The sequence below is a fragment of the Drosophila santomea genome, chromosome 3L (assembly GCF_016746245.2).
Source record: "Drosophila santomea strain STO CAGO 1482 chromosome 3L, Prin_Dsan_1.1, whole genome shotgun sequence".
Classification (NCBI taxonomy): Eukaryota; Metazoa; Arthropoda; class Insecta; order Diptera; family Drosophilidae; genus Drosophila; species Drosophila santomea.
Window position 1 is genome coordinate 9532999 of NC_053018.2, and position 13309 is coordinate 9546307.

The 13309-nt window shown below is 41.9% G+C and overlaps 1 protein-coding gene across 14 annotated transcripts in view; it reads left to right on the forward strand.

The window, feature by feature from the left end:
- The first annotated feature begins 9920 nt into the window (after positions 1 to 9920).
- The window catches only part of LOC120450068, a 35640-nt gene continuing 32251 nt past the window's right edge, over positions 9921 to 13309 (forward strand). For all 14 annotated transcript variants that reach the window (XM_039632848.1, XM_039632841.1, XM_039632846.1 and 11 more), the window contains exon 1: positions 9921 to 10341. The gene's annotated coding sequence lies outside the window, so the exon portion shown is untranslated. The remainder of the gene's footprint in view (positions 10342 to 13309) is intronic.

Sequence of the window (13309 nt, forward strand, 5' to 3'; positions counted from 1 at the left end):
GAAAATGTGTTATTACATGTGTGAGGAACTTGAACTTGACTAGACTTACTGTTGAGTGAGTTTAGCACATAAATTAATATTGTATTTACAAGATATTAGCCCTGTTTCGAACTTCTACATACCCAGCAAACGTTCATATAATTATCATACGTTGCTCTGCAAGAGATTTCAATGATTACGCCAGTTGCATTTAGGTAATTGATAGTTGGCCACAGCTGCAGTGCTCCACCGGGCGGCTGTGTGCCCCTATTCCCGCCCAGAGTTCAACCCACACCTCTCTAATGGCCATGCAACCACTTGCGGACCACTTTGTCCACTTGTCCGGACAGCAAACCGACAAAAAACGGACAAAAAACCCTGTGCAACAACTTGAAATGTTTGTGTAACCCACGGCGAAACAAACCAGAAACACAAAACCAGAGAGGGCAAAACATGCGGCAGGCGAAGCTTTCAAATCACATAACATACAACACCGAAAATGGGTGGGTTATACTGCCCCACTTGAGGCACTCCTCCTCCAGATGCCGCCTCCTTATCCCCGATCGATATGTATATGGTATGGACATATGTACCTAATGAGCCGGCGGGCAATGTCGTTGGGCATTATTAACATACGTTTGCTATGGACATCCCGTCGAGTTTCTGTCCTGCAGGCGTTTAACCCTCCAAAGAACCCTTGGAGCAACAGAGGATTACTTAAAATTTCCCACACTGTATATACATATATGTATGAATATTAACATAATGTAATGCCATGTTGGTAATTTCTTAATTAACAAGTTTTGATGCCAATTATAAAAACATTACCGTAACATTCATACTCTGACGCGTTGTCGAAGACTTTAACCCTATGTGGCAGTTTCTGAATTATGCAATTTGCAACCTTCTGTGGCTGCAATTGCAACTGCAGCGAGATTGAATCGAATGAGGTAGGAAAAGAGCTGAATTACAGCTGCCGAGCATGAGATTCCAAAGTTGCATGACTGCTGCTCTCAGTGCTTAGTGAACAATGTAAATTGCACCATCCATCGCCACCTTCAAGGTTCATTCTCAGTACTCCCCACTCACCACCCATTCGAAATAAAGCAAAAACACGCCAACTTGAAGCTAGATATAATGCTGTTTATAGCATTATGGATTTGCGTTTGGACCTTTGGGTCCTTTGCCTAATTAATTGCCAGCTAATTTAGGACACCTCCCCCAGTTGATACGATATTATCCTGCCACTGGCCAAACCCAATTTCCAGCTGACCCCATTTTCCAGGACCTGACCACAAAAATTAGGCCCAATTTGGTAAATGAAGCGTGTTGAAAATAAACATTTCCCCTGTCAATATTCGTTCGCTCTTCACGGCACACATTTATTGGCTTCATTTGCCTATTTTGGGGTTGCATTCGAATGGTTTTCCTTCTGAGGGGAGTGCTTTCAGTGCTTTGTTTCAGGTTTTCAGGGTTTTAGGAAAAGGTTTTTGTTTAATTGAATTCTGTTCCTTTGCTCTGGCAGCGAGAAAAAAGTGTTGGCGAAAAGTTTTTGACAATTTATCAGATAAGCGAGGCAGGGGAAATGGTTTGATGGCGGGCGGAAAATTTAGAGAAAGCACTGCCAGCATAATGACAAAAGTTTTTCCAACCGCCGGTTCACTTTTTCTCCCATTTTCGCAGTGTAAACTGTAAACTGTAAACTGAAAACTGAGAACTGAAAACCCATTGGGGAAGCTCTTCTCGCTTTGTTTTGGTTTTGTGTCTGGCTTTTCATTCTATTTCCTTGCAGTTACCGGTGTGTGTGTGTGTACCTTCTTGTTCTCCTGTTTTCCATGCTTTTCATGCTTTCCATACAGCGTTAAAAAAAGTTTTTGAAATCAAAGGAAATGATTCTGAAAGTCAGAAATCCAACTTACCAAATATTTACGAGTTCTAAACGAATCTAAAGATGCATTTAAGTTAACATAGGAATCCTTGTGCCAAAAATACCATTTTTTTCTCAGTGCATGCGTCCTGTGGCGTCTAAGCTTTTTCGCCAGCCTGCATTTCTAAGGGTTGTTCCTTTGGCTTCCATTCCACTGCAGGGCAGCCTCTGCAAAAGTACAGTAGTACCGGCAAGGGCAACCAAGAACCCTGGGAACTGCCAAAGGAGGCGGGATTATATTGGTAAGGAGTGAGGGGTGCAGAGGAACCCACGGACGGCGACCCTGCCAAGTGTGAAGTGTCTACTTAATGTTGAGTCAACTTTGATTCTGCCTTTCTCGCTTGGCTTTGTCTCCACCGTCCTTTGGCATTTGTAGTTGTCACGCCTGCTGCCCACAGACTGCAGTCTCAGTCTGCATTCCCCAGCTGCAATCCATCTATCCGTACAGTGCGCGAAATTTGTATATATCTTGATAAATTTCCATTTTAAGACTGCATAAAGAAAGGGCTGGGCTTCATATTAATCTTAGCCTTTATCTTAATAAAGTTTTAGCTGAAAGACATGCGAGCTCTGACTTTTGCGCCGTGCATCTGCACGTTTCGGTTGCAACTTCAACTGCTACATCAGTGTGGCACTTTATCTTGACAGCGACAGGCGACGCGTGGCCATAAATCAATAATCTTCTGCCCCAAGCAGAAGACACCCTGCGAAACCTGCGATGTGACAGGAATCAAAAGTCGAAATGGAGGAAAAGGAGGGATTGGGATCCTGTGGATCGAAGCTTATTTTGAGTCACTGCTGCGGGCTGAATGCAAATTGGAGCATTTGGGATTGTCAGTCGGATGCAATTTGGATAACTAAATGGGGATAAGAGTGGGGGAATTCATTTGATTGGATATCATAAAGGCTCGGTGACAGAACGTATTTATATGCTGCAAAGGAAGTAAAGAATATAAATCATATTGGCTTGTCACGCTCATTTAAATCTAGTTAAAGCATTTTGTAAAGCTAAGAGCCATTCAAAATATCACTGAAGCACTTTGCAGCGTTTTATATATTTAATGTGCATCCGCTTCCCCCAAAAATTTATTTAAATCAAGAACAATTCGCTTTAAAGTTCCTTGAACTTGTGTGCGCCCCACTGCAGTGGCCATTAAAAATGTATGTCCACTCAGCAGTTATGAGAGTGTTCCACATTCGAAGCCAACCTTTGTGAACATTTGTGTAGAATTTTATATAAATATATATATATATGAATGTGTTCAGACATTCAATCAGCCCAATGCTAATGTTTGCATTACGGCAGGATCCAATTAAAAGCAAACAAACAATGACGAGTGACAGTTTAAATGGGCACAGACACTCACTCGGATAAATATGCATTAATTAAATCGCAAGCGGAGTTCAAATTTGTCAAAGACAAAAACACCATTCAAGCGTGCAAACAATGGAATTTAAATGCACAAATGCACCTACGCAGTCTGAAATAAAAAGCAATGATGATGATGGCGCAAAGTTCACGTGCAACTAATCAATGAATGGCAGATGAATTAGAAGCTGATAAGTAAAAGTGTGCCTCTGTGGCGTGTAGATAATGGCAGTGCTAGTGTTGTGCGAAAATTGCCATTTAATTGCTGTGAATCAGCTGATAAGCGACAAGTCAACCCAATCCAATCCAAGTTCAGTTCTAGACATCGTGACTGTCACGAGGATTGCACAAGTCGGGCGAATGAAATCGCAGCTGGGCCACACGTAAATTACCCACTTTGCGGGGGCTTGCAAATGCAGAAGTTTTCCATTTTTCCATTTTGCGTCTCAAATGTTTGACTGCACTTGACTCGAGTGGGAAAACAGCGACAGCGCAGACATGGCAGGGTGGCGGGGAAAATGTGAAAATTGTGGGTGACTGACTGAGTAGTTTACTCTCCAGCCAGCTTGGCAATTGCCACAGCTTTGCCTTTTTGCACTCTAAGCGGATTTGTTGCATTTGCTTTCCATATGTATACATATTCCCAGTCGTGTGTTTGTTTTGTTTAGTGGGGAGAATGGAAAAAATTGTTTGCAAAAAAAAGCAAACTGCATTGCAATAAATGGAAAATTTCGTCTCCATTCTCCCTGACTTTAAATATTATGAAATATTCTTCTGCCCGGTGTGTGCAAAACCTTAAAAGTTCAAAGTCGCCAAATGCTGAACTTTGAATGGGGTGCCAAAGTGGTTTCAGTTCTGTGGGTGGATGGGTTGTTGGGTGTGAAATGGAGCTGTTTGAACTTGCAGACGAAAGCGATTACGAATGGAGATTTGTGTAAATATTTGTTGGCCAACGGAAATTGGGGTTAAAGGATAGAATATATACATGTAGATGGAGTAATGCCATTTGTGGCTTGGAGATATCCGTTTGCTTACCATCTTTAAAGTCCGATGCTCTCGGTTAGAATAGTTATAGAAATGAAAAGTGTTAAACGATTGTCGTGTTTATAACCAGTTTTCATAACTAATAAAAGGTAATTGGAGGTTTTTCTGAGTTATTTAGGTTCTTCTCTTTAACTTGAAAGGTTTATAGGAGGTACAGATTTAGGTGTAGATTTCATTGATTAACAAAATTGAGGGAAACTTAATATTCCCAGGTGGCACCATAATATTTACAGCCATGTGTGTTTTCCCATTGAGCTTTCTTGTCCAAACAAAAAATAGTATAAGTTTTCCATTCTCATATCAGCTTTCAATACAACATTCATCTGCACTCTGATAGCAGCGTAGTGAAAACCTCCATTAGCCAAATTATACTTTCCGCATTGGTGAAGAATACTTCCCATATCTCTTTCTACCTACAGATAGAAACCAGCAACTATTTTTGCTATCTCAGCAATCTGAGCAATCGGGCATTACACGACACTTGTAGGAAACTGCAAATGATCTTTGTCACATTTAACACGAAAAAGACAAAATCGAGGTTGGAATAATTATTGTTTTTACTTTTTACGGACTGTTCAACTTTTGCTTTCGTAGGGCCAGAGCGTTAAATCCCATTCGGCCACGCTTTAACTGGTTTTGTGTGCTTATTCATGATGTACTTTGTACTTTTGTTTTTTTTTTGTGACTCTGTTGACATTGTCACGCTCTCACTTGCGAAGAAGGGGGAGTTTTGGGAGCTTCGACCCTCGCAACGATCTTAGTTTCGTCGTACCGTTCCACGCTTTATTTAAGTTTATTTGATTCCATTTTTATTTATTTATTTTCGTTTTTAGTCTCTCCAGTTCGCTTTCATCTGGCGACGGGTGAAAGGGGTTAAGAGCGAGCAGCTTGGCGACCAGATGTCTGCCACGCATTCGTCGTCATTTATCAAAAACGTCAGGAGGATGGGCAAAAGAGGGAGCAGGTGGAGCTCCTCTTCTGGGGGAGATCTCAAGATCTCAAGCCCCAGAAGCATTGGTCATGGCCACGGCATCTAGTTGTTGTCACCGTCTTTGTTACGAGTTTTTAATCAGCTTACTTTATAATCTTGAAACCGTGTTAATCGAGTTTGGTTAATTACAAGTTGTAGTCTGCATTATTTATGAAGCTTTTTATTTGGGCTCAGTTTTCATCCCATTTGGCTGTTTCTTTATTAGTTCTAGGCATTAAATTTTGTATTCAAAACACTTGTTAGATGGTTTTCCCCTATTTCCACATCCACTTCTCACAAAGCTCTTAATTTACATCAAGCTTTTGGACACCTCTTTTTGAGGGTTTGCGGTTGTAATCCTTTTTTGCGCCTTTGGGATGCCACTTTTTGGGGTCATTCCAAGCCCAAGTTGATTCAATTTGCAGTTGACATTTCATTTCAACTCGTTTGCTGACTCGGATATCGACCGTTGTCAAGTGGACAAGTGGAGGCTTAAAGCACGAGTTCCGTTCGCCTGTGGCTTGGATACTTTTTTATATAGAAAGCCCTGCCATCTACGGACGTGGCCTTTTCAGTCTTTATGGTTAGGCTTTGCGCTCTCTATTGGTTTGGAAACTGTCAGTGCACTGAAAAATTAACAATCTAAATGCTGTTTCAATGGTAATACTTACTAGTATTATTAGTAAATCCCTTCCTTATGACCAAAGCATTCAAAAAAGTTGGCTTTAATCTATCTGAGTCTGCAATCATCATTTGAAATCCATTTTTCGCAGTGCAACTTTGTTCGCCTCTCCTGCACAATTAAAAATTCTTTGTGCACTGGCCACGATTCGCACTCCGGCGAAGATTGAGATTGACTTGTCCCAACATGGAAGGCCTGAGAAGATGTGTGCTCCACCTCTCGGGGGGATTTTTCTGTCCATCAGGTGGGTCAGTCCATGTGGCATAGAAGGTAATATGGTAAATGCAGCAAAGGGGGCGGGGTCGGTCACGCAAGGCGGCAGTTAGAGGAAACCCTATTAATGTCAAGTTCATTGCCACAATCCATCATTTGAGGAGAAAGGGGAAGGTGGATGGTGCACATTGCTGCTGGAGGATTTATTATTATGGGCAATATTGTGCAAGCTGCAACATTTCATTAGCTTGGCCCGCTGCGTTGGAAACTTGTTTACAGTGAGTTCCGTCTTTGTTGGCGGACTTGTCCAAGTTGGTCGAACTTGATATTGGCCAGACTTGATTTTGAACTGAATATTTTGGCTTATCTGCCGATAAGAGCGCGTGATTTTGGCCCCAATCAATAATTGTCGTTCAATAAAATATATATTCCCTATGTATAATTGGGTGTATCTTATCTGGTAGCCACGTGCTGCTGCGATGGCAAGTCAAATTCAATTTGACAGCCTCGAATGTGCAATTAAAATTGACTTGCAACACTTAGTTTGCTGCACTCTTTGCCACTCACCTTGCAGACCTTGGAAAAGCAATTTTCCGCAGCGACAATAAATTATGAGCTTGTCTAGTGAAGGAAAAAGTGGAAAAGCGGGAAAGCTGGGAAGAAAAAGGTGTGGAGCCCAGGACTTGTGAAAGTTGGCAGAGGCCTCATTTTATCACCGCCACTTTGCATGTTCATTTACTTTATGTATGGGTAACGCCCTGAAATGGTTTACCTATAACTTTTCTGTAGCTATTTTAATGCTGCATTTCTTACGGATTTTTCAATTACTTTAGTGGCTTTCGTACCGATTCCAATTGTAATTGCAACTCCTTGGCTCACGGCGATTATCTACTTGGCCAGCCATAATTATTAACCCATGACGTTGGGGGGGAATCTGGTGGGGTATTTGGCAATTAAAATCGCCGCCCCGCCTCCATTTAATGTAACACTTACATGCTCTACTGCGCGGATAATTTACCAACATTTTTGCTCAATCTATTTCGCATGCCTAACTTAAACTCGTAATTGTTATTATCATTATCATTCCGATATTCGCACTGCCGCAAAATGTCTTGGAAACGACGCGCATTAACGTGGCTAAAAACGGCTTTTTGCGGGCTTAACTGTTGATGGGAGTTAGAAATACTTTTTCCGATTGCCGTCAAGCTGCGATGATGGGGCATGCAATCTGATAATTCAGTTGATTATGAGCGGAAAATGTGAGGAATGTCTTGGGAGAATCAGAAATTGAGAAGCACTTAGCAGATAAGTCATAGAATGAATTCTACCACTGGGAATTAGCTTTAGACTATCGTAGGAAGTCCATAGAATAGTTGATGTTTAGGTTTAAGAGTGAACAGTACTCTAAAGTAGTTTTGTATCAACTCTTGTGTATGTGCAATGGTTTTTTATACTTCCTACGTTTACTCTACCACCTAAAATCAGACTGTAATTTTAAACGAGCTTTCAACAAACATCAAAAAGCCACCCACCTGGCTCACTTCACTGCCCATTTCATTGAAAACCAGAAAAGAAGGTTTCTAACATTTTCCCACTGCCAGTCAGTTTTTATTGGTCGTTCCGGAGTTCGGTGGACCAGACAGCCCACCTAAAACCTGGTAACTTGGTAACTTGGCAACTTGGCAACTCGGCTCTTAATAAGGCAAGACAGCATCGCATGGGCGGCGAGAACTTTTCTGCTCTGAAACCAATTTCTGGCGTTACATGGCTGCTCATCTGTGTTTCAGTTTTAGCCTGGCTTTCGGTTTTAGTTTTGGATTGGGCAGCTGCTTCTACTTCTACTTCTGCACCGTAAAAGGTCGTGAAAAAGTTGTTTACTTCTTCCTGCTCAGACATCGCAGCTTATGAGGCCATAAAAAGCCAAAAGAATGGTGAGTGCAAATGGAGGAGAAGAGCAACGCCTAAGCGGATTCGTAATAAAACTAAAACATGACATGTTGGTAACTCGAATGTGTTTAACACGTGAAACTTCAAACGAAAAAGGCCAGCGCTTTTGTTAATTTTTTGTATTTAGCAAGTCTTGTAAGCGTTACAGTGGAAATCTTGATCAACTCATGTCGATCGGCCTTGATGCGAAGAGCACTCGAAAAAGAAACAAACCTCTTGACGCATTTTTGTGATTGAAAGTTATGACATCTAATAATTATAATCAAGCCAACGAGCTGTTTTCGCTGTTGCTGACACTGCCATGATTTATACGCATCTCGAAAGCCAACTTGGTAATCACATTTGGCTCGAACCGACATCAAACCGTTATGAGCCGACGCAACCGCACAGACCTCTTTTCCTGATTTACTCTTAGTGCCAATAAACCCGGCCAACTAATGACATAGGCTTTCGGCCAAGAGAAATCTGATTGATTGTAATTAAAGGCCCCGCAAGACAGCAGATTCTAATGCCAACTTATTGGCACTTTCAGCCAGCATCTAGTTTATGGAACGCAAATGTCAAGCGGCAATTGGCGGATGATTGCCTGTTGGTTATGAGGCGGATGTTGGAAATGGGTTTAAAAAAGGAGGCAACTTGGCCACAACGACCCTGTTTTCATACACACTTCACTAAGCTAGTAAACCTAATAAAAGTGGAAAATCAACTTGCATAATTTACAAATAACACTGAATAAATTAGTAATAATCAATGTAATAATTTGTCTTCCAATCGTGACTTTCCCTTTCCATCCCACTCTCTCTTACCACTACCATATATCAGGAAAGTAAGCTCTAGAGGCTATTATCTGGTATCTTGCACAACTTTGCGACCTGCCCCAAGTAACTCACTTAACTCACTTAACCCGACTCGCATTTCAGTTACATTTCTTCATTTTGTTTAGCCATTTGATTACACCCACCACGATTTTCTCACGCACCATAAACGAGTGAAATTGTTGAACAACCATAAATTAGACAATTACAATGCGCTGAATGATTTTCAGCTGGAGTTGTAGGCGTCCCCAGAAGGCAGAGGAAATTTATGAGCTTACCTTGAGTCCAAAGACCCCCGAAAAAAGACAATTCGTGAAGTTTGTAGGGGGGCAAATTAAGGCGACACATTGATTACCCCCCCAAAAGCTAATAACATTGTTATTGTTGACTGATGACTGACGACTGCAGCTACTGGAAACGCTGTCTGTTTATCAATTGGCCGGACTTTCTCCCCGGTTTTTGGTTTCAGTCGATTGGGCTCGTCTTGAACTCTGGCGTTGTGTTTTCTCCCCTTTCGCGTTGCTGCAGCTCCAAATGAAACTAATTGCTTCCGTTTGCAACAATTCACCTTCAATTTTCCAGCGAGAAACGGCGAACCTACGGCAAATCCCTCGGAGGAGAGTCAAAAACTAATTTCGTATGCCCCGGAGGGCCACCTTAAAAATGTGGCAATTCTATTGGGTTTCGTTGGCCAGCTTTTGGCTGATTTTTTTTGGTTCATTGAACCTCCAAGTGCACAGAGAAAAAAAGAAGATTACGATCTTGTAATGAAAATGAAGTTTATGAACAAATTGTTATTAACATATGATGCGTAATATTCGTGCAAAATAAATGAACCTACAATGCTTTAAAATCAATTGTAAATTTAAGTAGTAAACTTAGTGGCTCTAGTACAATTTTATACCGTGTATTTTAGCAATTTCGCTCTCCTAACTCTTATTTGCGTTGTTTCTTCGATTGTTTTTTTTTTGCAGAAATTTGCATTTTCATCTTGCGCAAAAGGCAAACCAAACACACAAAAAATGCTGACACCGATGAGGCCAGCGGTGGGTTGATTGGCTGACAACCACGACAACGAAGAAACAGCTAGACACGCTCCAGTGCATCGAGTGGGAGGAAGTGGAAGTGGATTTGGCAGCGGGCAAGTTGGAGCAGCATCACCTGGCTCCACTTGAATACGAACAAAGCTGAAAAAAAGCTGAAAACAGCTGAAAAACTGCAGAAAGAGCGCACTACAAACATCCCGCCACAATGACAAATGTTTGGAGCGGAGCCAGGCTTTAGGTGTAGAGCAGGTTTAATCAAACAACAAAGGCAAACAAAGGAGGAAACGAGGAGGCCAGCGAGGAGAAGGGGGAAGGACACCACATAGCACCTGAATTGGACAGGAGAAAGGTGAGTCCACTTTTGGCTACCGCCGGGGCAATAAATCCAAGTGCTCAGCGGGTTTATTACGAGATTACTGCAACTGTGGAATGTTCATAAATTGCAATTAAACACCACATATATTAGTGTTAGAAAACAATTACACCTTGAGTTACACAGAAATATATTTATGAATAATAAAAGTCTTATATTTAAAGATTACATTACTCACTTTAATAGTATTTACCGCGTTTTTTCCATAAACTTAACTTTATTCATGGCTCAACTTATAGCTGATGAAGCATAATCCCATCTGACAACTCGTATGCTCAGGATATGGAACACTTGTTCCATAAGCCGGGGCAACTGTTTTTTGAAAGCCCATCTCCCAGTTAGGCCATAAAAAACTGGCTACACACGTGGCGAATCCTTAGCCAAGTTTGTGGATCCCTGGACTCCTTAATTATGCGCACATGAGACTCATTCGGGGAAAACACGAGGACGATGGCGCCACGTTGAGGTTTAGTTTATGTGGACAGCACTCGAGGGTAGCAACAAGAGTTTGGCGAAATACTAAAAATGATCTAATATCTACTTCCGAAGTGAACCCGATATAAAAAGTGAACGAAAATGGAAATATTTGAGGAATTTCCGCGCTCTACAAAATGTAGCATATGGAGTAGGTTGCTACCTGAGGTGGGGAGTATGCAAATGTTGTGCCAGCATCCTGGCAGCTCAAGAATAGTCACCCGCCAAGTCGGCGACAACAGTTTCCAGCCGATTCCAGGCCACTGACTCGGTGGCAGTCATTTGTCAGGCTTATAAAAGTCAATCGGTGCGATTATGCAAATGGAATCGGATCGATGTGTGAGGCTCTAAACACTTTGATGCGCTGAGGACGTATCTCAATTGGTTCTGGCCTGGTGCTGGAGCTCCACTGCTCCTCCTCTGGTTATTCAATTTAGCAGGGCGCATCCTTTGAAGACTCGTTTGGTGGTGGGGCTTGCATATCTGCACTTGCACGTAGGCACAATCCAGTTTGGGTGCGGAATTTCAGAAGTGGGAGACTGCCGGAGTGGGATCGCAAAGTCCACTCCACTGGGGGCCACCGCGTGCAGACTTACCAACTTGTTTTCCCACCGTTTAATTGGCATAATTTGTCTAACAAGACCAGCAAACCACAGACAACACATACACACACAATACACACAATGCACAACACCCAACACACACAACATTGAGAACAAGCAGCGACAACTCGTTTCGCATTCATCGCCGCTGCGGTAAGGCGACCGTATCAAAACATCTTGAATTGTTGTGTTCTTGTTTAATAAGTGAATGTTGTTGGCTGTGTTTTTTTTTTATATTGGTCTGTACCTTCGTTAGTTGTGTTACTAACCAGGCCTACGCGGAAAATTGTAAGTCTAGAAGTCTATAGGTATATAAGTCTGTGTGCCAGACAGTTGTCACGACCGGCGAAGGTTGGGCTTGGAATCGAAATGAAAGAAATACAACTAACATAGTTGACTACACAAAAGCTGGGGAACAATTCTAGGAAGCACTGCGACTCTTTGTGAAGCAGCGTCCAAGGTTGATCTCTAAATTAAAAGTCATAGATGTAACTAGAATGTTGACATGGAAAATGTAGAAAAATTACATGAATGATTTTAAAATGTATGTCAAAGGAAGTTGTTGTTTTGGAAGGAATTATATTCCTTAAACTAGTTTAGTTCTTTCTGATGAATTCAAGCTACAGTGCTATGTAACGTCATCAAGATAACTTAATTATTTCCCTAGTTATATGTTATAAAATGTTATACTAACTAATTTGTAGAAAAAAGAAGTCAAGAGATTTTATTATTATTATTTTTTTTTTAATATATCTCTTGTTAACCCGGATCTGATTGTTCACAGCAGTGGCCGTGGTTCCCGACATCATCATCATCATTAGCATTTCTGCTGTTCCGATTCCTATATCCATATCATATTAAGCATCATTTTCCTGGCGCCAACTTTTATTTCGTGTGAACTGGTGGGCAACTCCAAGACCTCCCAGCGGGGGTTCCCATCTCCCCTTCACCTTTTATATGGTATGCTATGGTGTGGAGTACCATCCACGGATCCCGACGCGTAGGTAGGTGGCTCCACTAATTGCTACCAATCTTTTGTGCCCGCCACTTTACTCCACTTGCACCCGGTGTGCCACTGCCATTCACAATGGGGCCATCATTTCATTGTTGACATTGTTTTCTTGTTCACGCTCAAGAGACTGAATGTTGACGCAATTATAACACATGGCGTCGTCGCTGGCTACCCGCTGCTCACCTGGTCACCCGGCCTCCTCCTCCTGGTTCCAGTTACCATGTGCCAGTCCCTCCTCCGCCATCTCGCCTGGATCACGTGTTTGAGCTAACGAGTGCAATTTAACATTTTGCCGAGTGCAATTAACATTTATGCAAAAATTACAGAGACAGGGGTAAACTAGTTTTTTGTCATTTGCCAGGCGCAAATTGCAAATGATGATCGTTATCGTTCTGATCGGGGGCATTTAGCGCTGATTGCAGTGTTTTAATGGGGTGTCTTAATCCGTATTCATGCTAATGATAATGGTGACAGTTATGCTGAGAAAGGTGCTGCGGCTGAATGGATTCTCCGTCGTTTTATAATGCAAATTACTCGGAAACCGTAATGAATATGGTGGTTCACAAATGGGAAGAGTATAAATCTCTTCAGAGTAAGAGCAGTTAGACTATATGGTAAGCTCAAGAAGTACTGAATTTTAAAAGCATATTAAAATCGATGATTCTCTGCAAAGTATATAGCAACGATATGGGCTATTCATCATTTTGCATACACCCTTGAAAGCGCTCAATGGGAGATCTTGCCATGAACTGTGTGATTAAATTGCGATGCCAAGAAGCCAAGGACAAGGAGCCATGGAGGGACCCCATGTGGCAGTTATAAATAGCAGTGTAGTCTGCCAACCGAGCAGCCAATG